The following is a 25,706-nucleotide window of genomic DNA, read 5'->3' on the forward strand; positions in this document are numbered from 1 at the left end:
TGTAATTTATTTCAGTGCTTGATGGTGAGTTTATCTTCTGTGAGCAGAGCTCCCTGCTTGAACTGTTTCTTATGATAAAAAGTAGTTTTCATGTGAGCTAAATGATCACTGCTCACACTCCCAGTCCATTAGTGGTCTGGACAGCCCAGCTCACTAAGGAGAGTGGAGCTGTGGTGTCTGTGGTTTGAAAGTCCTACAGCTGCTTACCTGGGAATAGTTTAGAAATAAAGTGAGATACACATTTTAAAACAGTGCTGTACCTTCTCTCAGTTTAATAGGCTCTATTTAAGGTCTCTTCTCCCAGAGGATAAGAGAACACAGTCTCAAGCTGCGCCATAGGAGGTTTGGGCTGGATGTTAGGAAGAAATTCTTCCCAGACAGAGAGATTGGCCATTGGGATGTGCTGCCCAGGGAGGTGGTGGAGTCACCATCACTGGAGGTATCACAGTATCACCAAGGTTGGAAGAGACCTCAAGGATCATCAAGTCCAACCTGTCACCACAGACCTCATGACTAGACCATGGCACCAAGTGCCACATCCAATCCCTCTTGAACCCCTCCAGGGACGGTGACTCCACCACCTCCCCAGGCAGCACATCCCAATGACGAACGACTTGCTCGGTGAAACACTTTCTCCTCACCTCCAGCCTAAACTTCCCCTGGTGCAGCTTGAGACTGTGTCCTCTTGTTCTGGTGCTGGTTGCTTGAGAGAAGAGACCAACCCCTTCCTGGCTACAACCACTCTTCAGGTAGTTGTAGAGGGCAATGAGGTCACCCCTGAGCCTCCTCTTCTCCAGGCTAAACAACCCCAGCTCCCTCAGCCTCTCCTCACAGGGCTGTGCTCAAGGCCTCTCCCCAGCCTTGTTGCCCTTCTCTGGACATGCTCAAGTGTCTCAATGTCCTTCCTAAACTGAGGGGCCCAGAACTGGACACAGGACTCAAGGTGTGGCCTAACCAATGCAGAGTACAGGGGCACAATGACTTCCCTGCTTCTGCTGGCCACACTATTCCTGATGCAGGCCAGGATGCCATTGGCCTTCTTGGCCACCTGGGCACACTGCTGGCTCATGTTTAGGCGGCTGTCAATCAGCACCCCCAGGTCCCTCTCTGTTTGGCAGCTCTCAGCCACTCTGACCCCAGCCTGTAGCTCTGCATGGGGTTGTTGTGGCCAAAGTGCAGCACCCAGCACTTGGATTTGTTGAATGCCATCCTGTTGGACTCTGCCCATTGGATGGGGCACTCAGTGCCATGGTTTAGTTGATTAGATGGTGTTGGGTGATGGGTTGGACTCGACGATCTTGAAGGTCTTTTCCAACCTGGTTAATTCTGTATTCTGTATTTGGGTATGTTTCAGTTGCCACTGATCTAATGTTGGTTCATTATCTTTAGTCTCCTGTCATCTCACTGCCTAGATAAATGGTGATGAATCCACTAAATGTTAACTGCACACATGCACATACATTTTCATGGATGACTCCTACTAAAATTTAATTACTACAATAATTATTATAAGTTGAAATAGTTTCTTTTTACAATAGTATGTTTTTTGTACTAAATCATTCTGTTACTGAAGTCCTGAATCAGGCCATGACTAGTCCATGGACTAGGCTTGGGATCCACACAACACTAAGAAGACAGCAGCCTTTTGCCATCTGGCATTTTGAAAGAGATGGGAAGGATACAGGGTTGAAACAAATGACCACAGAAGATGGGCTTCAGACATATTTTCAGATCACTTTCCAAGTTTTAAGACACAGGGAGCATGAGATGTCAGCGCTGCAAATTCATTTTCAGGTGAAAATAAGTTCAGAGTCACCCTCCTCTCTTATATATTCTTACAATGGCCATCTGTTCCAAGTAGAATATTTGTAGTGAGCCCTGCAGTAGGCATTTTAACCAGCTGCAGAAGATGGACTGAATGGCATCGTGGAGCATTTTGAAAGGAAGGGCACCTACTGATGATACACTGATGGGTGCACTAAGGTCCACCACAGACAAGAAACCTGCTGGCCAAATGGCAGAGCTGTGGTGAGCTGCATCTTATGAGCTTTGAAAGGAATTTTGGCCAGAGTTCACAAGTGTACAGTTTAATGCAGCTCATACAAAATGTACAGGAATTTGAGAGAAAGGAGAAAGTTCTTCACCGAGCGAGTCATTCTCCATTGGGATGTGCTGCCCAGGGAGGTGGTGGAGTCACCATCCCTGGAGGTGTTCAAGAGGGGACTGGATATGGCACTTGGTGCCATGGTCTAGTCATGAGGTCTGTAGTGACAGGTTGGACTCAATGATCTTTGAGGTCTCTTCCAACCTTGGTGATTCTGTGATTCTGTGATTTCTATGCTGAACAGACTATTCAGCAAAAGTGTATGCATTTTTAGCAAAACAAATTATTTTCTTGCTTAAAAACAAACCCAAACCACTGTATATGTTGCAGAAGTATACTTGCCATTCTTTATTTTAAAATCATACACAAATGGTTTGTTCTGCTCTGATTAGCTTATTATTTAATGTTGGATTTGAAAGCCAGTGTTGGGTCATTGTCTGTCAACTTTGTGGAAATTAGGACAGTGAGTGCTTTCAATAGTCTTTGTTCATTAAACCATATCTCTGCAGATGTTCAGTGTTTTACTATTTCTTCAGCTGTTCCAAAGCATTCTCATTTTCCAGCTAACGAGAAATGTGTGACTGAGTACCATTCATGGAGTCATTTATTAAGGACACAGAAGAGGTAGACTCGTTCTCAGAGACCAATACTTTACACCCATAAGTGCTAAGATACATTTACAATCCCTGCAAGAGTAAGATGAGAGAGTTTAAATGGTATATTGAAAGGTTTGTTCTCAGGAGAGCCCTGTGAGAATCTTCCTGCAAACCAAGAAATTATTAGCCCCATAGGCAAATCATCTGTAGCCAGCTGTGCTTTTTGTGTGAAGAAAGGTTCATACACAAGTCCCTGCTGCCAGCTTTTAGCTTAAATTCCTATAGATGCCTATCCAAGCAGTGTGGTGGTGAGAGAAATTTCAGTTCTCCACACACACACAAAGAAACCACGGCTAACTCAGTTGGAGAAGCAAAAATGGATAGGAGCTATATTTACAAGCAGGATGAAATGCAGTGAATATGTACACAATACACAGTATTGACAATACATACAGAAATACACAGCAAAGAAAGTAATATAGAACAAAACTCCCTCCTCCAGCCAGAGGAGGGTCCCCCCCTGTACCCCCTCTCTGCCCCTACCTCCCTTTTCCCCCCAAAGGGTTAGAGAAAGAGAGAAAAGGTAATTATTAAGGAGGAAATTCTGTTAGCTCCAAGCGCATGCAAGAATTGTTTTTCTTATCTGTTATTCAAGGTCAGCTCCGCCTAGCAGCTGTTGCTCAGAGAGAGACAGAAGCAGACAGGCTGAACAGAACAGAACTGAGACTCAAACTGAACTAAAACTTGAAGTTGCATTTTACCTATCTACCAATGAAATTCGTTTAGACTTTATCTTTGTTTTCATTACATTCAGCCAGAGTGTTCCAGCAACTGTCCCTTTCTTAAAGGCACGGCCTAAAATGGTCACAAAGCAGGTATACCTTGTGTCTGTGAACAACAAACAAAAAGGGACACCTTCTCTCTGGGTTTAAACCTCTGGTGCTGTTGAGTCAGAACTCCTATCTGAACAGCCAGCTGGGTGCTGTTGCAGGTGAAAAGCTTTCTCTTAGTGATGAAGTCGGTAGACAGTTCTGACTGATGCTGGGCTCTCCTCACCAGCAGAAATGCTGTATTTGTTGAGAAATTAAAGCAAAGACAGCTGTACATACTTGAAATGAAGTTTGGAGTGATGGGCCTGGCCAGGGATGGCAAATGAGAGCTGTAATTGATTAGCTAGGGAAAGGTACTTTATCTGCTTCTCTTTTGTGAGCTTTCTGTGGAATTGATCAACAAGGTGCTAGTGCCATTCCTTACGACTAATTTCTTCTTCAGGTCATGCACATCATTAGTCAACAGGATGGATGGGAAGGTAGTGAGGTAGTTGTTTGTGCTTCTAAGTAGATATTCATTATGCATATAACTGAGTTTTGTTAGGCTTCTCGACCTCCTTCTAACTCCAGGGTTTTGTTGGTTGGTTGTTTTCTTTTTACTTCAGCACCTTCCAGTTTGGTTAGAAAGTTGCATATACATAGGTACTACTCTTCTTTCTGGGTAATCTCATGCACGTTTGTATGAAAGTCCACCTTCATCAGTCTTAGCTATTCTGACTTGGTCTTATCTTGAAAGTACATATAATAACCAAAAAGAAAGAGGGGCCCTTCCTCCCTTCAAGTAAGCAGAATCATCTGTTTGTAGCAGGAAAGGTCGTGTTTTATCTTGCTGCACGCTCTCAGGTATTGTCTGTGCTTACATATAACAATGAGTTACAGTGAAAATTAAGATAACACTGTGGTGTGTGGAAATATTAGTTGGTAGTAATATGACTGGCTACTGGTACAATGTGCTGTTTATGGAAACATGACACAGACATAGGTTGATAGCACGGAGAAGGGGGCTGATGCGGGAGCTCAGTATATTAAAAAGGATAGCGTATCAGATATGGCAATTACACCAGCCATCAATCTTCAGTAGTTTGCAAAGAATACTGCTAAAATCCAGTCAAGCTTTATAAGATTTGTGATCACAGAGTGTAAAATATAACAGATGCTACAATATTTAGATGCCTGCTGGCATTTACTTTTACCCTACACAGCTCATTTCAGTAATATGAAAATTTTATGTGCTCTGTAACCTCACTGAAATAAAAACATATTTATAAAGAAACCACAATGGGACAGAGCATTTTTAATATATACACTGCTTGATCTGTTTAATAAGATAAAAAAGAGGGAAAATGGCCAGTCAAATTGCTCTTAGTTCATTATTAAATCACTATTAATACAGAAGCTTTGATACATCTGATGCTTTCTAATCTGGGCCCTCTGCCAGATCTGTATAGCTCAGAAATTGCTGGGGAGTCCATGCAGCCATTGCTCAGTGAACGCTGAAGTCTTATGGGGGTGATCACTGCAAGTCAAACCAATGAGCTGAGAGGGGAGAAGACAGCTCCTATAGCTTGCTGTGCCTTTCAGCTGGGAAGCACAACAGACACAGCTTTCTTTGTGGAATGTGAATTGCATAGAGGAGCTGCCAAGGGAGCTGCAAGCCCTCGTGAGCTTGAAGATTACTAGAAGACTGTGAAATCAGGGCCTCGATATACCTGCTCAGTAATACTGTCTTTTGGGAGGATGCCCAGAAGCACCTCTTGGTATCAAACTGTGTAAGTTGGTGTGCTTCTGCTCTTATAGATGCCTGTGTTTCATTTCATCACATCTCTACATTATTTACCTTTGCCTAGCTTCCCCTGAGGCTGCTGTATTACAAACATTTCATGGCTGAGTATGTCTGATGTAATTCTGGTAATCACATTGAACACTAAATGAATCAAGGTCAAAGACATCCTCTCTAACTTGAAAAGTGCTCCCAAGACTTGACCTTGTAGATGTCTGACACAGTATTTGATCAGGAGGAGCAATTCACTCAAGCCAGACTTGCAAAGTGCCATCAACACTTGCAAAAGTGTTTCAACTGGCAGTTTGTCCATCTGGCATTTGCCTTGGCTCCTTTTCACTTCTAGGTTTCATGGACTGGTTTCCCATGTGGTAACCTGGCAAGTCTACAAGTGTTGGGCCTGTAGGAAACCAAAGGCTCCGGCTGTTTTTCGGAGGTGGATATAAGACAGGTCTGTTCAAAAAGCCACAGTACCTCTTGTGTAGCTTGTAACTCACTTCTTTTTATCAACAACATTTTGATATTGTCAGGAGGAGTCTGACACCTACTGAGATTAGGGGCGGTACTTTTCTTAATCCAAACTTCTGACTCTCACCAGCGCTGCTTACAACATTTGACTGCTTTTATTTCATCTTCTGCAGCGCCTTGCTTTTTGTGTTTCGTATTTACCAACACAGGTGAAACGGCGTGAGTGGCCTGCACACGAGATACACTTGGGCCTTGGGCACGTTTCCCATGTGAGCTCAAATGCCTTGGGCTTTAAAGAGCCATGTCAGAGACCCTTCACTCCTGTAGACGTTTAAGGTACTTTAGTTCACTGCAACTGGACAATACACATGGTAACCAAGCTGCGTCACTGCTATCCTTCCCAACTGGATGCTCTGTAAATCAAAGCAGCATTTTGAAGTGATGTTGAAGAGGTGGATAAAAGCAATTTTGTGGTCAGATTTACTATCTATCTCACCTGCTCTCTATATAAAACAATACAAGCAGTTAGTCACAGCCATAATCTGCTAAATCTATGGTCTGTCCTGCTGCAAAGCCAACAGCTGTTTCCTAGCCTCAAAAACCATGCCAGGAAGTTAGCAAGCAGTGTAATTCCATTTCGTTCTTCTGTGAAACCAATTGTGTTCGGATCAAGGTCACACGGCATACCAGCGTCCCTTGGAGATGACTGGAGCTGGTTCGGTACGTGTCTGCTAATACTGAAGAGGATGTTCATTGTTGTAACACTGCAATGTGATGTAAGCTGTGATGTAAGATGTAAGTGTTTAAATAGTTGTTTGTGGTTAAAATGTATTCTTACCGTAGAGTTAGCACTGAAATGGCTGAAGTGTTTGATGCAACTGAAGAAGTGTAGATAAGCAAAGCAGTTCAGAGAACTTTCATCTGTAGTATTTCATTGAATTAAAAGTACTCTCCAAATGCAGACAGTTGTATGAAATAAGGGGAAATATATTATTTTAGTAGCTGGAGAATCAAAGTCAATATCTGAACTCATGCCATCTCACCTGGCACATGAAAAACACAATTATGCACAGAGATATAACGTATGTCAAGGCTGTCAAATGCCATTCACTCATCGCTGGTGACGGCGGTGTGTTTGATGGCTGCAGCACACCTGGTCAGAGCTAAAACAATTCTGCCTGTGGTTTCTAGAGGCCACTGCGGCTGAAGGCTGATGGGATGTCATCTCTGCCCTTCCTGTGGTTGCTGTCCCTGGTGCTCTATCCAAGCGCTGATTTGCCCAGGTGGCAGCGGCAGTAGCAGCAGATGGCATGGCAGGTGGTGGTCACAGAAGTTGGAAAAGCATTTTGATATGCTTCCTAGGTGCCCCAGTTCCTTTACTGGAGCCTTGTCCAGTAAAGGTGAAGGAGAGCTTGATCCTTGCCCTCCAAACAATCGCAGCTCCAGGGCCATTCTCCCACCCAGGAAACAAGTGATCCTATCATCTTGACTCACCTACCTCCTGTCTGTTCAAACTACAGCCACAGGCAACTCATTCATCCCATCAGATTCCTTACTACAACCGAGCTATGGATGGTTGTGTGTACTAGTAGCTACTAGTAGTTGCCATATCAGTAACTGGCTACAACTTCTGAGCTTCGCTGCTACCTGTTTTTAGGATCCCTCAGGCAGATCAGTGACATACCTGTCTCTAGTCACTGGGCTTCTTCCATTTCCCTAGCCCATCTCCAAAGCTTCAGGGTCTCTCTCAGTGTGGTAGTTTTAGGCTGTGCCTAGAAAATTTTCCACAGATCTTGAACAGAAAGTGACAGGATGTAAATAAATTACTATTGGAGGTAAAAAGGAAAAGAATGGTAAGGTCTAAATGATCCCATTGGTTAAATATCTAACAAAGTTAGTTTGTGTAAACTAACTCACTCTCTTTTCGACTCCTTCGCTCTACCAGATGCTAGCTTCTGGCTTTCTGATGGCTTTGCTGACCTTGGAGGCGTTGCTTTGTTGTGGCTGAGTATTAACAAACAGCTCGCTCTGCTTTTTCTCCTTTCTTCTCGTGTCCTGTGTACAGGGGGGAAGGGAACAGGGAAGGGGAAGCTGTTGGTAGCCCCCTGGTTTTGTCCAGGAGGGTTCTTGTGTTGTTTATAAATTGTAAATATATGTAAATATTGAATATTTTGTACATATTCATTGCATTCCATACTCTAGATTGCAGTTTTGCTTGTAAATAGAGCTCCATTTGCTTTCAACTGAGCTGGTCTGGCAATTTTGTGTTGAGGGTAATTTCAATCCACCACACTCGGCGTAGCCATTCACCTGACCTCTGCAAGCCTCTTGCTCAGTGGCTGTGCTGCAGAAGAGGTAAAGCTGTAGGGGAGCTAATGCAGGAGGTAATGCTCCAATTCTGGATCTGCCAGTCTGTTCCCATGAGCATCTTCCTGTTGACCTCAGTGTCTTTTGGATGAGGCCTTTACTCAGGTAATATGCTGGAGTAAATCTGCTGCTCCGAGATCACACCCTGAGAGGCAGTTTGCCCTGCTTCGCATTCCATGACAAATCCGTTCTGAATCCTTTTGTTATTAAAAATAGACAGCAAATTCTGATCTCAGAGTTCCCGAGGTAGAGTCAGTGATATCTGTGTAATTTAAATCAAACCTACTCTCGCAGCTCTAAGTGAGTTCTACAGATCTTATCAGTGCTATTTCCCTGTGCAGCTGGGCAAGCTGCTGCGTAATTGGAAATAAGTGCCAAGAACCTTAGGAGTGCAAAAGGTGTAACTAACCTTTTCTAATGAAGGAGATCACGCAAAGACTGTTTCACATTTGTGTGTGTCTGATGCCACAACTGAACAAGCTATAGCAGCTCAGTGCTTAGTGATGGCATTTGTGATGGCACAGGTCTTTCTTATTGAAAATGTGATTGGGACAAGCAGTGCACAGGTGCAGGGGGAGAAAAAAGATTCTCTCTGTTGAATAGCAACAAACTTTCCCTCTCTTTCAATCAGATCAGCCTTTCCCACTAAGAAAAGCACTGGAATTGTAGCTACTTCCCTGCAAATACAATAGCAACACAGAGTTTGTTGCTCTCTGTGTGGAGCTGTACATGCCCTAGAAATCCAAATCCATGGAACTAGTCAATGGAAATCAGCAGTTGTTTGCTAAAGCAAATGTTATTGCTAAGTCCCTGGGAATCAGTATGAGTGCCTGTGTCTGCCATTGCTCAAACCCAGCTCTCTGCTTCTGCCGTTCCAGTAATATGAAAACTTCATAATCTGCACACACTTCTGGTAATTCTTTTGAAAGCTTTTCAAAGGCAGCCTAAGAACTAAAACATGTCTGCATTAGGAGGTTTTGCTCCTGAGAGGTACGGTGAGGTGACGGGAAAGTTGGGCTGTGTCAGTGCCAAGGATTTTGATAGGGCTGTTAATAGCATCCCTGTGAGCCCAAAGGCCTTTATAAAATCATCTTTAGCCTCGTGGTGCTGCAGATGTGGATGTGATATGCATGAATTAACGTGCACTTGAAGGTACAAGGTTCCCTGAGTGCATTGCACATACAGTGAGATGGTCTGAATTATTAGCAGGCTCTGAAGCATTCCCCAGGACAGCATCTTCCTGCGTTTACTGGTAGGCTGCGGTTGTGCTAGCCCAAGGAGACTGGATAAATAGCTAGCAAGTTGCTAGCCAGATTTTCTTTGCTTGAGTATTTTGTAGAAGCAATTCGGGTTGCAAGGGGACCCGGGAGGTGTCCAGAACAAAATCCTGCTGAGAGTGGGGTCACCTTTGGGCTGACTAGTTTGCTCAGGGCTTAATTCAGCTGTTATCTGAGACCCCCAGGTCCTTTTCTGCAGTTCTGGTCCCCAGCCTCTGTTTCTGGGGACTATTTGCTTTTGTCCTGTCTGAATTTCCTAAGATTCCTCCAGCTTGTCTTAGACCCAAATGGTGACTGCTATGTATGCTTTGGATTTTTCTTGGCCTTTTTTTGTAAGTATCTGTTGGCTGATCGTTTTTCCTTTTCACTTTGCTGACTAATTCTCCAAAGTAAACACCCTCTGGTCAGGGTTTTTCCTTCTAGCCCCACAGTTGCTGGTTTCCTGTTAGAGTTTTTTAAAGAAGTTCGTGCATGTGAGCTGTGATCCTGGGTTACTGCTAAGTACTACCTGTGCTTTCCCCATGCTGCTGAAGGATGGAGCTAATGGCAGGAGTAGGGTTGCTACACTGGTGACAGTTTTCATTCTTATGATTTCCCTCCTGTGATCCAATTAACATTTTGCACACTGAGCATTTCTTCCAGTCTGTAGTTTGTGCTTATGGAGGCATGAATACACTGGGAGCAAAGTGCTGCCTTTTTGGTCAGGATAATTACATGGCCTCCCTATTACAAGAGTAGTTGATTTTATCCTACCTCTGCCACATCTGAGCATCGTTTGAGAGGAAGGAAATTGGTTGGTTTGTGCAAAAAGAAGGAAAAAGGCAACAAAGACTGCTAAAGCATTTGACAGTGAAATAAAGAGAATCCTAACAAAGGAAGAATGTCAGCAGTGTATACCACAAACAGTACTAAGAGATGTGGGATGCAGATTTACTGCCTCTACTTGGCAGCCTCCAGACTGCAGGTTCTTGTGAAAATGCTGAGTCAAACCCAGGAAGCATTATTTCTTGTGCAAGGTGTTTCTGTTATGACCTGAAATGTGGGCAGCAGCCAGAGCTGGTCTTCAGATGTCCTGGATACGTGTTGGATCTTTACAAGGGCCAGACCCAGACCAGTCTTCAATATTGACCTTGTGTGGCTGGGTAGCTTGGTGCACAGTTGTGTTCCTTGCACTTTTCTTACCTTTCCCGATTGCTGCCCTGAAGTGCAGCTCAATTTAGGCCCACAAAACCAGAGATAAATGTATGGATGACAAAGTAGCTAGTGAGACATCCCAGAGTTTCTGATAACTGTTACTCAGAGAGCTTTAGTTTGATTCCTTTTCTGATTTGCACTGGAAACTTTGCATCATTAAAGGAGGCTGGTTAAACGTGCTCTGCTTTTTGTGCATCATCAGTGGAACTATTGCTAGAGAGTTGCCTACCGAACCATTACCTGTGTGTGTGGACTTGCACAACCCTCAGTCACCCGCTACAGCTGCCACCACAGCAGGATATAGGCAGGGCAGCTGATGAAGAGCCAGAAGATCCTGCTCTGACTTTCTGACTTTTTCGTTCATGGGTACCTGTAAGAGCGACAGGCTGAAGAATCCAATCAGATTCAATTGCACTGATTGAGGTTACTAGCCCTCTCCTCTCTATTTAAATAGCAAAACATGTTTGCTTGGAATTTGGGGACCTAGATATCCCTTCTATATTTACATTGAAGTCCTGACAAATGACCAAAAAAATATTTGCTTTGGTTTTCTTCTCATCTCTCATAGAACTAAGTGATTCTGGAAGCTGTAGTCTCACATGCTACAAAAGTACTGTTTCAGCAGCAGACTTGTTTGCTGCAGAGAAAATAGTTGTTAAGAAGTCATGTAACAGCCACTGCTGATCCCTAAAGGGGATTGCTTCTCCCACTAGCTGTTATCTAAGTTGAATGTTTTCTGGAAAGACGAGCTGAATAAGTAAAGTATCAGTAGCAAGGCTGGAGTACCAAGGAGCTGGAGATTCTGACTCCTCTGTTTTCATGTGTGTGTAACTCCACCGAACCCAGCAGAGTTATTCTGGCTTTTCACATAAGCCCTGGGGCCCAAAACGCTCTAGGGGAAGAAGCTGTCTGCTCCCATCTGAACAAAGGGAAGGCTGCAGCGTGACTTTAGTTACATAAACTGCCTACCAGATGGAGAGGATCCCTGGGGAAAGGCAGGCACTCCCTACCCTCTTTCCTCCTGAAATGTAGGACATGGAAGAAGGCTCCCTTTGAGAAGCGTTTACCTAATTTCTTCCTGTGGCACCCTAGAAGCCACTCTGTGTTTCAGAATTGTTTGCTTAGTGGGAATAAACTGTGGGAGTAAAAGAGGCCAATGATATTTGGAACCAGACCTCTTGACATGCATTTTACTCAGTGAATCAATGCACTGCTGGGTCTGTACTGAGGACCCTTTTTTATTAGGACTTCTTGACTGGAAAACGCAGGAGCAGGGTTAGGTCCTGCACTTTATCTACTCCATATATCAAAACCATTTCAGATCTCAGCTGTAGAGTGTAGAGTGTGAGAGCTGGCCTGAAAAAGAGAGGCTAACTGGGGATGCCCCAACCTCTGCACTGGAAGTTGGCAGGGAGGGAGGAAAAAGGGAGTGAGTTCTAGAGGTTGATAAGACTTAACATGCACTTTAAAGTGCTGGGATTTATTCATAGAGATGTGGTCTTAACTGCATGTGCAAAAGCTGATTTTTCCTCATCTTCTAAATATTATTTCCACTGTTTCATGGAGGTTGTGTGAGCTTATACTGCCTTTGGAGGACTGTAAGGATAAGTCAGTGATGCTACTATTTGGAGGGGAAGCTGTCCATTTGTCAGCTTTAAGACCTGTTATGTTTGTGCTTTCTCTTGTTGCTCCAATACACCCTTTAAAGGAGCCCCAAAGCTGTGAAGAAGGTGGCAGCTGCCTGGCACAAGGCTGAAAGGGCTCTGTTGCTGCTACTGAAACCGGAGAGATACTCCAGGCGGAAAGGCAGAGCTTGCAACAGCGAGATTAAAAGGCTGTGTGCACTCAAGGCTGCAAAGCTATGGAAGCAAAACTGGAATTTGCCTTCCTGAGAATGAGGCTAATATCATGGCATTGGCCTTTCTGAGTCCTTATCACCTCCCCTGGACAAAGTGATGTGAAGGACAGGGATTTCCTACCCTCCAGATACTGAGCCCAGCATGAACCTTGCTCTTTGCTGCAGATAACAAGGAGGATGGCAAAGCCATCACCCTCCTGCTGCCTCCAGCTCCCAAGGCAGCTAGTTCAGGAACTTGTATGTTCCACCTCCTCCCAGCAGACAGAAGGTGCCACCATTTGCCTTTCCCTCAGTGACAGGAACCAGTCTTTGGTGGTGGTTGCTGGGAGATTGCAGCCTTCTGCCCTGGTTGTAACTAAAATCTCCTGCATCATCCATCCAGATTGCTGAGGAAGGGTGATGGTAGTCTGAAGTTTGCAGAGCCACAGTGTCACAGCTTACAGGCTCTGAGTCTGGGAGTCAGGGTAACACATGGCTCTTGCAGCTGCCTGACCACATTTTTCTTGCTCTGCTCCCACAACAGCTTCAGCAGAGGTCAGCAGAGAATGTGGTATCGGGTACAAAGGAGTCTGACTCAAAAGTGTTAGAATTTTCATTTAAATTTGGTTCTCTTTTCACCAACTCATCTGTCTAGGATCTCTGTTTCTGGAAAGAGGCAGAGTGAAGAATTTACTTTAATCCAGTATTTAAATTCCATAAACAAGACAGAAATCTAGTAGCAGGCAGAGAATATATGTTGCAGCAATAAAACTTCCCTGAGAGAATTGCAGCAGTAGCTGGGGAATGCTAATAAGGGTTTCTCTGCCTGTGAAGTTTCATTTACAGGCCTAGGTTGCCTTGATTTTCATTTAATAAAAACACTACATTAATATAATCATGATTATGTTGTGACAAGGAAACACTCTGGAAACTTTTGTATTCTCTTCATTAATTACTTCTCTCTCCAGCAACACCATTGCACTGCAGAGATAAAAAGAGGAGAGTACTTGATATTGAATTTCATTTTTAAAGGACAATGTGCATTTTAAATTGGGTTTATTATGTAAACTTCCAGGTAAAAGATGAGTTAAAATACTTCTGAATAAGGAAAATAAATTGCAAACCACTGTCTTCTGATCAGGCCTATCCCAAACCACACACAGACCACCTAGAAGGTAGAGATTAACTGACATGCTAATTGTGCAGCACCGTCTGTGACGCTGGGAGAAGCGGCCTGAGAGGGACGGTGCTGTCTAGTCTCTGTATCTTGGCCAGGTTTTCAGCTAACATTTAGATTTCAGAGGTGGGATCTAAAAATCACATTCAAACCCAGAATTTTTAATCTCTGTGAGCTCAGAATCTAGAGGTTTGTCCTGAGACAGGGGCTTAACAAAGGTTAGGATGCATGACCATACCCAGCTGCAAATGTAGGGATTGCCAGAATTTGTCTCTTTTTTGGCTACACGGTGAATCAAGCCATAGCAAAGAGCAAGTAGAAGCTGGAAAGCTAGGTGTGAAAGCAAAACATGTACAAAAGATGAAAGCAAAAAAGAAAGTGCTTCTGTCTGTAAGAAACCCTTTTCCATATGTTCTTAGAGCATTTTGTGGCTGCCATGTGTGTTCAGCATGGGAAATCCTCAACGGCACAGTTAAAGTGATCAGAATCTCAATGTAGAAGATTCACTGAGGTGGTTGGTAGAGGAAGGCAGCACAGATGGAGATATCATTTCATTGTACCACTTTTGGAATTGTCCTTTCAGCTTCATGCAACTCCACACTCCAGATAGAAACTACAGGCCCACACGGGCAAGGAGGACAAAAGCTGGCTCAGAACCTCTGCCACTGCCTCATACAATTCCCTCTCTGTACCAGGCTGCACCTTCACATGGGCTCATATGAATCTAAGCTGTGCACTGGGTCACAGCAACATCATCTGCCTTCAGCCACAGGTAGCTGCTAGAATTTTTATGTTGCTGGTATCTTGAAAATGAGAAAACACAAAGAAATTCCTCAGGAGACAGAGTGAAGCATATGCATGTGCCAGGAATTCATGGGGACAATGCAAAAGAACCATGTGCTGTGTTCTAATGCTCCAGCCTTGTTCAGAAGCAGAAGTTAAAATGAAAATGAGGCAGTTACTGTTTACTTGGCATATCTGAGCCTGCTATTGACACTCTATGCCTTTCTCCATCGCAAGTTAGTAGCAGCAGCCTACCAGAATGCTTTGCCTTTATTTTCTCTGTGAAGCTGTTGGTGTGGGCAGCATTCATTGTGATCAGTTATTAGGGAGAAACAAGCTGGCCCATGTGAAATGCCTGCTGCCCTGGGGTTCCCTCTTTGCCTGCCTCCTGGCAGCTTCACAATACTCTACTGCTTCATTTTTTACTTCTCTCTTGCCAGCAATTATATTTCATTGGTGACTGTTGTAGTATAGGCTTGGAGGCGAGGGCCTTACCCAAGAAGCAATATTTCATACTGTATATCACTTTTCAATGTGTAGAATCTGGAAAACGAGTGATTGCTCATTTCATTTCCAGCATAATTTACTGTGCTGAAGCTACAGTGCTGTCAGCTTCTGTTGAGAGTGGATATGGTGTGTTTTGTACCTAAAGCCTTGCCTTGCTTCTGTGTCACAGAATCACCAAGGTTGGAAGAGACCTCAAAGATCATCAAGTCCAACCATGTGTTCTCTCCCATGTAAGGCAAATATCCCTTACATTTCCAGAACAGCTGTGTACTTCCCACAACGTAGTGCTGCCAAAAGAGCAACAACCTATTGTTTGCCAGAAAAACAAGAAGTGTGAGCACAGAGCAGTGTAACTGCTCTCTGCGTGAACCCAGGCGCCTCTGTGTGGAAGTCACTGAAACATATAGCCTAAAAGTAACATCTGTGCAAAGTTGTCTCACTTTGTCCCTTTGGCAGCAAACTTGAAGCTGCTGGTGCCCATAGGTAAGAGTAAGTGGTGGGATACGTGGTACTGACACCATATAATACATGTCTGTGTCAAAGTAAGCTGAAGTGGTGGTGGTGTTACACAGACTGCTTTAAGCTGGAAGGCTTCATAGCTGATAGGAAGGTCTTTACAATGAAGGAGTCAAACATACAGTTCAATTTGTGCAATAAGAGGTTACACAGATGGAGTGAGTTCCATGATTGCTCTGGGCAACTGATGGATGCAATGATGCTGAAATCTTGCAAAATGACCACTTGCTGGCCTGAAGGTCTGTTGAACAGAAGTCCTTTGTGAACTGGAAATGACATTCCATACAACTTTTCTAACTAAACCATAGCTAATGTATGGGACAATGTGATTATGACATACTGATCAGCACCTCTTTAGCTTCTCCTAACCACTGTTTAGAGAGGAGCAATGTCCACTGGCATCAAAAGTCCATTTTATTTAGAACAGGTTTTAATTTCCCTCCCCACCACAGGCAGAAATAACGACACAGGCAAACGGATTGCGAAAGTGATGGAAAGTTTAAATAGGAAAACAACAATAAACAACAATGAAAGTTTTACAGAGAGCCACAAGCACCATGATAAAGAGAGAGATCCCAGAACATACCCAAGAACATCCCGTCCCCACCTGGGGGTACACCCAAACCCCCCCAGGGCTCTTTCCTCCCCCCCACCCCCCACCCCAGCCTGGGGCCTGGGCAGGCCCAAGGGAGGCAGCTCACGCCATGTTACCTAGGCAGCAGCAGGGGACGAAAGAGGAAGTGCAGACCCCGCATGGCCTTTTTATAGGGGAGCAGGGCATTATGGGAATGGAATACCTGGTCCCTGTGACCACCCCCTGGGCTGGGCCCACCCCTTGGGACCTCCCAGGTGTGGCCTGCGCAGTGGCATCTGGGCCAGCACCCAGCCTAAACCACCACAGGTGGTTAAACACTGCTCAGGTCATTGAGACATGGTGCCTGGCACCCACCGGCACCCTACGCACAGCTGAAGGGACTGCTGTCCATGTTTGCGTGGTGCCTGGTAGCCGACACATTTCAGTGTATTTTGTGATGTTTTCTGACCCATGGAAGCCTATCCCTTCTTGCAGAACGTGTCCTTATCAGCCTGAGTGAACCAAGCCTCCAGGATTGTGACCACTGTTCATCCTGTTCAGGGAAGTGTGTCAGATAAGAGCTTTGGGAACTTGCCGTCACACTCTTTGTCCAGGAGAAAATTCACTTGCCGTAAAATTAAAACATCCTAGCTGCGAACCTAACAGGGATTGCTCCAAACCCACCCTCCCTGTTGGACTGGCAGCACATACAGGCTTCCTGGCATCTTGGCATCGCTGGAGCCTGTCAAGCACATTTCTCTTTTGGGGGCTCTGGGGGCTGACAGGGCTAACACGTTCCCTGACCCTGGAGTATTTTGGGCAGCCTCACGTTTCTGGTTCACTGCTGGGGTTTCAGAGATCCGAAGGCTCTTGTAAACGTTTGCAAGCACTGAAACCAAGTGAGACTTTGATAGTTGATTGCAAAGTGGCATTTTAGAATTTTCATTTCTTGCAGAATTTTTGTTTTCCAAATTTATACAGGAAGATATATAGATCAAGTGACCTTCTATCATTAGACCTTTAACACCTGGAAGTGCTTCCAAACAGATTTCCTTAGAGGGATGAGCTAAGGGTGCATTAACCAGAGTGCTTCTGTGTGTCAACAGTTTGCTGTTGCCCACTTCCCTGTTAAGCTGGTGTGACCCAAGCAATGTCCCCTTGATCAAGACACAACTCAGTGTAGGTTTGGCCTTTTCTGTCAGTGACTGTGACTTGCCATGCTCTCCACTCTTGGTGATGTCCTGCTCCCAAAATAACCACAACAGCCCAGCTAATGCTTTTCCTTTGCAGGAGAGAGGGCAACGGCCATATGAGCAGCACATCTTAACATCCAGCAGTCTCCTTTTTGCACCTGTGCAGTAAGGAGTTGCAGAGCCTAGCTGGGGGTGAAGGGGCATTCCCTACTTCAGTTTGCCTTCCAGGTGTATTTTTGCTGTGAATCTCTGCCCCTGTCCACATAACATCACCCTGTTCCCCAGCTCTAGTGCAGCAAATGTTCAGGTGCTGTGGCAGTAAATGCATCGTGAGTAGTAGGGTGGATGGTAAAGCAGCACCCAAACTGCTGCAATGAGATCTATGCTATTTTCAAAGCATGGTCTGGATGGTCTTCCAGTAAAATCAGGTTAAAGAGAGCAATGAAAATGGAAAAGCTGTAAGAAAGAGTAGGACATTTTTGCTCTAAAACTAGAACTGACCACTTGAACAGTACGTAGCAGTGACCTCTTGCCTTTCACTGAGCCTAGAGGCATTTGAAATAGATATCATTAGCACCAAACCTGATAGATTCATTCTATTAAACAAAGTGAAGGGAGTATAATGCAGCACAGCTAGAGGCATGGTAGTGGTGTGAATGTTAAACTGTAAGGTGCTTCAGCTGGGCTCCCATTGTGCCCAGTGTTGGTATTTTGAAATGCTTTGAAAGCTTCTCATTAACGATAATGAGACTTGCCAGGTGTCCAGCAGCTCATGAAATGAAGGTCTGAGTCCAAATTATTTTGATTTTATCTTGTAAATGGATTTCTGTTGTCTTCTACAGTGACTTCCAGTAAATAAACTAATGTTTGTTAATCAGACCTCTGATACCATGAGCTGTTTGGGTGGATCGGCTCGAAGTGATTTTGAATGAAATCTGTGGCTATATTTACAAGGAATATGCTATGATTTATGGAGCATAAAGGGTTTTATAAGTTTACTGGATGAGAGTGGCTTTTATCTGGGTATTAATGGCTCTTAAACATAATTTCATCTGAACATGTAATCTAAATTAGCTGTCTCTTGAGGTGATTACATTGCTTACAATTTTTTTTCCTCCGTTCCACTGGACCATGCATTTCCCAGCAGCTTAGTTTGCTGATACTTGATTTGTGGTGATACAGATCATATACAAGCTGGATTGTTGTTTTTAATGATCTGGATGTGTTGTTTAACAGAATTGCTAGGTTTGGTTTAAATTACAGCTTTGGGACTTGAGATGCTATCTACTTTGAATGGGCTTACTTTATCACAAAGGAAGAAATTGCATTTGCTTAAGATGGCAAAGGCAGCAGTGCATGGGTTGGCTGGGAGGAGTCTGGGGCACCCCACTGAGCTGAGGTGTGTTTTATCTGATCTAATTCACATTCTGCCTAGAGGATGCCTACACCCAGACATATGTCAGAGTCCCTATAAAAAAGCCTCAACAACAAGCACAATATGTTGTTGAATGGTTAAATGGTGCCCTTTAGCCATCGGTCTTCGACCATTCCAACTGTAAATTACTGAGATCCTTTCCTTAGGGCGTTTTGTTCCAGTTCTCAGTAATGTGTATGCAGAAGCTAATGGTGCATTTCTCCCAGCACCTATTCAGCTGCTGCATGCAAACGTTTCAGCACATGCACAGAAGCAGTTACCAGGCATTGAAGTTTAAGTGTGTGCAACAGGATATATTCTGCAAAAGCCAAAAATTTATGTTTCCTTTGACAGTTGCAGGCTTGGAAGATGAAGCCTCCATGTGTCATCCTTGGCATTTCTTTTGCTTTGAAAAACGTGTTCAGCTTTCATCCTAACGCAGTGATGTTATATGGGAAAGGTGGATAATTCTCTTTGCTGAAACAGTGTCAGCTGCTCTGTGTGACGATGTACAAAAGCACTGCTGCGCGCTGCCAGAGACTGCAGGCACATGATGAACGCTTCTGCTCAAACCGTTTGCATCAATGAAAAAGGGCTTCCATTCACAGGTGACTTTAAGACAATGCTCAATGAATGGCATTTGGTTATAAACTGTGCTGGCATAAGCTTTCATCTGGCTTTCACTTGGCTGCCTGCTTGCTTCTCTAAGTATGCCAGGCATAGGAGATGTTAGCATGCAATAAATACATCCAATATGAACAAATTCGGCAGTGATCTAGGTTAATAAGCGATTCACTGGGCTGTGTCTGCCCCTGCTCTTTCAGCCTCTGACAGAGTCTAAAGCGATGTAAGGTGTGGTACCTGAAAGGGCAGGGAGGTGTTCAGTGGAGCAGGGGAGCAGACATCCTCCACTGACACAACAGCCCAGCTCCACTTGCACCAGCTTACACTAACAGTGCTCTGGCATGGAGTGTATTGCTCTAACACTTCCCATGGGCAAGAAACTCACAGTTAAGGGCAGGAACTTGTGTTCCTTTAGGAAACCAGAGTGAAGGGAACCTGCACAGAGAGAATACCAGGAGCTGAGAAGCTCCCATGAGCTAGGAGCAGACTCTCTCTCTGACTTGCTCTGGCTTTGGTCTCCAAGTCACACAGGACATAGAATAATACTCCCTAGAAAGTCTTAGGGGCTTTTGTTGCGCTGCAGAGTTGGCTGTCCCCAGAGCTTACAGGTGGTCTGAATCCAGCCAAGTGACCTCAGCCCTCCTAGTGCAGGGGGTTCACTTTGGCACTTCCACTTTCATCCTGAGCATCACAGCTAATGCATCCCACTGGTCCTTCAGTGCACCATTCAGGACCCCAGCATTTTGCAGTGCAGCCCATGATGTGTAGGGGCTGATGGCACACCCTTGGCCCATTCATGCTGTGCACACACATCTATCCAGGCTCCTGGGAGCACTGCCATGGCAATTTCATTTTTTGTTGAGGTGTTTGAATCACTGCAGTTAAGTCAGGGTTTTATGATGAATGGCAGGGTTTTGGTAGCTATGGGAGCTCAGATGTGGAATATCACAGTACAGGTTGTTCTTTGCAATGCAGCAGAACTACTCTCCCTCCAAAAAGTAAGCCAATAAGCAACAATAAATATTTTTCTTTCACAGTGGGCTTAGTAGCTCATTTTAAATTATTCTTCTAAACTCTCTGTACTCCATCACCACGTGCTGTAGAGGGGGGCAGAACTACCAACTATTTGCTCTCTGCATTAATATTTAGGGTGGATTGTAATGCTGAAGCTGATATTGAACTCTGCACAGTTAATTTGGTTTTGTTGAAATAACCTTTAAATTATCCTTCCCTTAAACACACTTTTTTTAACATGCTGATAAGTGCTCTGCCCTCTTCATATCCAGCATGCTGCTTTATATCCTTTTTCCCTTCACCTTGCCTACCATGTTTCAATAGATAGGGCACTATATACTGTACAACATGATTTTTTTGCCACTTTGTTTCTCTGGCTTAAGAAAGTTCCAATTTTTGCATGACCTTGGTTCTGGAGGCCTTACATTAGCAGCTTTATGGAGTCTCTTTATAGCTTGCTTTATTGAAGAAAACCAGAACAGGCTTACTGATAGAATTTGCTGTTCATTTTTCCCCATGATTTTGGCATATGTTCATGTTTTGGCTTTTATGTCACTGCTGCTGGTAATTACCTTGCTTCCCCTATTTTCATTTAATAGAGAATAAATGAGCATGGGATATTTTCCTGTAGCAGAGCCTGAGTGTATGTGAGAGGTCTCTTACGATGGGGAGGATGCTGTAGGCGTGATTGATAGCCTCCTCTCTGTAACAGAACTTCGTTAGAAGGACTTACGCGGCAGATGAGGCGGCCTGCTCTTCACTAGCCTAAGTGAGCTGTGTTTCAGGGGCTTACATCCTCGCTCCTGTCTTCTCTAAAGATGCCACTGGGAGGTTCAGGCAAGCCTCTCAAATCAGTTCTTGCATGAAACACAGTTTCTATTAAAATGAGTAATTATAACTCTGCAAAAGGAATAAATTAGTTCATTCAGTATATCCATTGCAGTCTGAAGTTGTGACCAGACCACACCTTTTCTAGAATAAAAAGAAATGTAATTTAAAATAAAGCAAGCTGTCCTTGAGAGGCAAAAGGGAAATTATTTACAGCAGATAATGCCTACAAAAGCTTGCATTGTAAGTAGTCCATGGGTGTCACATACATAAACCAATCAGAGGAAATCAATATGTAAGTCAGAGATTAATAAAGGACCCACTGCTGGCCATTAAAGACATCTCTGTCTTCACTGACTTCACACAGCTTCCTGGGCCAGCTGAGATGCTGCATTTTAGTTTCACTTCTCTGTGCTTCAACACGAAATCATCTGCCTTGATGAACTCCTTTCAAAACTTACATAAAGAGCATTTTTTAACTTGGTTTTCACTGATTTTTTTTTCCTGGTGGACCATTCTGTTTAGCTACACTTCCCATCTGAGTCTTGCATTTTGCAGGGATTACCTGTGCTTACTTTCACTGTTCTCTGAGGTCAGACCTGCCTAGCTGCTGAGTTCAGGCTGTCAGCAGAGCCCAGGCAGCTCAAGTATCCTCTAGGAATCTCTCTGTTGGTCGTACCCCAGCAGGTGAGCATGCTGGTATGAGACCCTGACATGTACAGTGGCATCATTTCTTCCACCATCATCTGGCCCTTCTTAGTTTTCTAATTACCTCATTCTCCTTTACCAGTTCTGTCTTTCTGAAATCCTTTACCCTCTCATGTTATCAGGCTGCTGCTTTGCCCTGCCTGGTCAAGAGTAAAATCAAACATCTTTCCAAATAACCCTGTAATCCTAAGGCTGCAGAGCCTATATCCCAGTCAGAGTGGTGGAGCATCTTTCAGGAGTCATGAGTCAGTTCTTCACTTAGTTGGTTTTGTGGGTCATTTTCCCCTTCTTTTTCAGTTCATGGCCTGCTGTATTCAGACACTGAGCATTTCAGATGGAGTTGTTTGCCCAGCATGCAGCACAGTGGGGCCTCACTTTTTGTGACAGCCTTTACAGGCAAAAAAAATGGCATTTCCACTGCATTATTGATTCTCATTACAGATTCACATCATGGCATTCAAAGCAGGGGGCTTGTCCAGAAATATTTATTATGCATATTCATTAGAGAAGTATGAACAAAAATGAAAAGGAAAAGATTCATCACTTCAGTCCTTCTCATCTTACCTTCCATGTTGGTTCATCTGGGTGAAACAACAGCTCCCTTGGTTCTGCATTCTGACCTCTAAACAGAGGTGTGCACACCTGGCTCTGTGCTTCAGCCAGCAGAGCTGCAGGATGAGAAGTAGGAATACTTGATCTCTTCTGGATGTTGCTTGTGCACCTTTGACTTCCTTGGCTTATGCTGAGTGCTAAGTACTCTTTTATTTCCTGTACTACCAGGGTGGAGGGCAGAGTAAGCAGCGAGCTGGTAAGTGCCTAGCTCTGACTTAACACAGAGCCAACACTCCTTAGACCCTGATGCTCTTGCAGGATATTATCTAATCATTTTGATACAGAAGAAGCTCTGTAAAATCTATGGTTCATGCTACCTCAACAGCCTTCTACTGACAAATGGAATGGGCTTAAAATTAAGATCCCCTTCTATAATGGAAGTCATAATGAAGAGCATGGTTCATAAATTCCAATTGTCCAGTTGTCTCAGCAGGAAAGGTGATTTGATGTTCCCATATTTGAAAGATTTAAAATCCACATTTGACAATAATGGTAAAGAGCTTAATTTTCAGCTTGTATTAAGACCTGAATACAAGGGACATTTCAACTCTCCTCTATGTGAGCCATAAGCTTTTGACTGAAGATATCTCTTACCTCAAATGACTCACACTCTAAAGGTATTTTTGTTGGGTACCTGTTTGTAAAAATGACACCTTATGGATGCATTTAGCCTAAAAAATCAGAGCTGAGCTATGTGAAACAAGAGGGCAAGAAAGGCCATTTGGTAATGTTTTTACTGTTTGCCTTTACACAAAATATTTTCCAGGAACATACTGCATGTAAGGCCTGTCAAGAGCATTTAAGGAGGTCACTTAATGGCTGTTTGGCACAGCAATCAGTAGTGCTCCCAACACAGTGATGAAATTTGTCCCTTCACACTCCACCCTACAGCAACTCTTTGTGGCGCCTGGGAGCTCAGTGCAGCATTGCAGCAGTGTCTGTAATGGAGCAAATGCTGCAGCTGCCTGTTGTTTGATTAAAAACTCTTGTAGTTTATACTGCTTTGTGCTGCCTAAGATTGAAAATCCTGCTATGGGTAAAAAGGCCCTGTATGGGCCTTCCACTTTGGGGGTTGGAGTTTGTGGTTTTCTTCAAGCTGGGAAAGCACTGATCCTGAGGTGGGCCCTCTTGTGATATAAATACATAGAAATGACAACAGTAACAGCGCAAGGCTGCAGCAAGCGAAGCTGTGCTGGTAGCCACTGCTGGGACTGAGGTAGTGAGTGATGACCATGTTTAGCCAGACTGCTGATGCAGGAATACAGAAACTGGAAAGGTATCAACCAGCCTGATTTAGGACTTGGAGAGAGTACAGAGCTGCGAGATTGATAGCACTGAAGGGAATCTTTTGGTTGAGGTCCACGGCCTGCATCAAAGCTTTTGGGATTGATAGCGTGCAGCACTATCAATCTCACAGCAGCAAATGGGACGACTGTTCCCCATGAAGGATGGGCCATATTAAACACCCTGACATCCACTAGATTGAGAGCTGCAAAATGAGTAAGGAAGAGTACATGTTCGCAGAGATAATACAGTGCTGATCCTTCATCTAGTTTGTTTTGCAGCAACAGAGCCTCGTGGCTATTCCAGGCTCAGCTCCTGGAAGCTGCAAGTTGTGCTGGAAAAAACAACCACAAAAATACATGGAAAGGGAAGAGTGACTGCTTCCCAAACAGTGCTGCAAAAAGAGAAACACAGCTTATAGTGACCTGTCTGATATTTTCCATTCACTTTCCATTGGATATTTTGGGTGTTACAGCTTTCATTCAGAATCTGGTGGCAAAGTCTCTTCTTGGTTGTGTTTGTGCTTTGATTCTTCACGTGTTATGAAGCTCATGAGACCGAAAACGGAGTCCAGTTTTGGTAGATGTGCCTTGCCTCAGGTCTGTGGAACTACCTGCATCAATTAGCTTGCATTTGTTGAATGCACATTTTTTAATACAGCCATATATTCCCCTCAAATAATCCACTATAACATTGCTCCATCAGAAGAGTGTAATTTACTCACTCTAGCCTTCTAAGGGATGTGGAAATCACCATTTTTCCTGTGCAGACGCAGTTGGCGTAGCAGACATTGCTGTTCATAGCACTGCCAGATGCACTGCTAAATGAACAGAACTACCTCTTGTGTGACATGGTATGGATAGCAGCAGTTCACAGATAAAGCCATTAAAGGACACAACCCAACCAGTAAAAAATGTTGTTGCTTTCCAGTGGTAGAGTGTTTGAATAGCAGAGGATCATCCCTGAAATCTGGAGGTTATTCACGCCAGTAAGTTCTTACAATTTACTAATGTATTTAGATGCTCCACATAAAATCAGGGGGGAAATATCAAACCTTTGTCAAACAAAATAATCTCTTAAAATGTTTGTTCAGATGTCTGCAAAAAACTGACTTTTACCTAAATTCATCCTCTCTAGCTTCTGAAGGCAAATTCCAGTATTTGTGGTAAAGAAGCAGCATCCAGCTGCCCTTGCTGGAGGGAATCCCCAGCTGTCACTCTCGTGACACCAGATTTTAACACTCATGGGTGACATTATTTATTCTCCCCTTTTTTATATTCTGGCTTTTAAAATCCATTTTTAGTAATTTCCTTTAGTTTTATTTAGAAGGAAACAGGATTACTTGTATTAAAGATCTGCTGGGCTTGGCTTTGCTGGCATGACTTAAAGCATTTTGGAGGATGAGAAGGACTTCAAACATGATGCCCCTCAGTCAGGGGAAGTTCCCGTTTCCAGTGATTCAGGGCAGTGATAAATAAAATGATGGTAAGCTGCAAAGACCACACCTGTTGTCTGAGAAATTAGTGTTTACAGCTCCAGTAACAATCATTAAGGAAGAGCTAATCATATTTAGATTCTTAGGAGGCTTTTCATGATGGCCCACACAGAATTTTGAAGTCAAAGGTGCAAACTAAAGTCAGCTGAAGTAGTTGTAGAGGTCACTGACTCAGACTTCATAAAGAACGCTGGAGTGAGGCTTACACTAAGACTCAAATGTTACAATAGTGTCAGCTTGTGACTGATTGACATAACAGAGCTGTGCAGAGCAGAGCTGCAGCTGGCATCTGCAGAATATGCCCCTGAATCTCCAGGTAGTGATGCTAACAGGTCAGCTGAGCATACAAAGGGAAAAAACCCATGTGCAGTACAGCTTGTTTGGGAAGACATCTAGGTTATGGCGCCTACCCATGACAAATGAAAGCCAGTCCAGGTAAATGAATAAACAATAAAAACAAATGCTATTCATGAACTGGAAAAATGTGCTGATATCTAGACAAATAAAGCAATCTGGGTATTTCT

This window comes from Dryobates pubescens, chromosome 2 (assembly GCF_014839835.1).
Source record: "Dryobates pubescens isolate bDryPub1 chromosome 2, bDryPub1.pri, whole genome shotgun sequence".
Taxonomy (NCBI): domain Eukaryota; kingdom Metazoa; phylum Chordata; class Aves; order Piciformes; family Picidae; genus Dryobates; species Dryobates pubescens.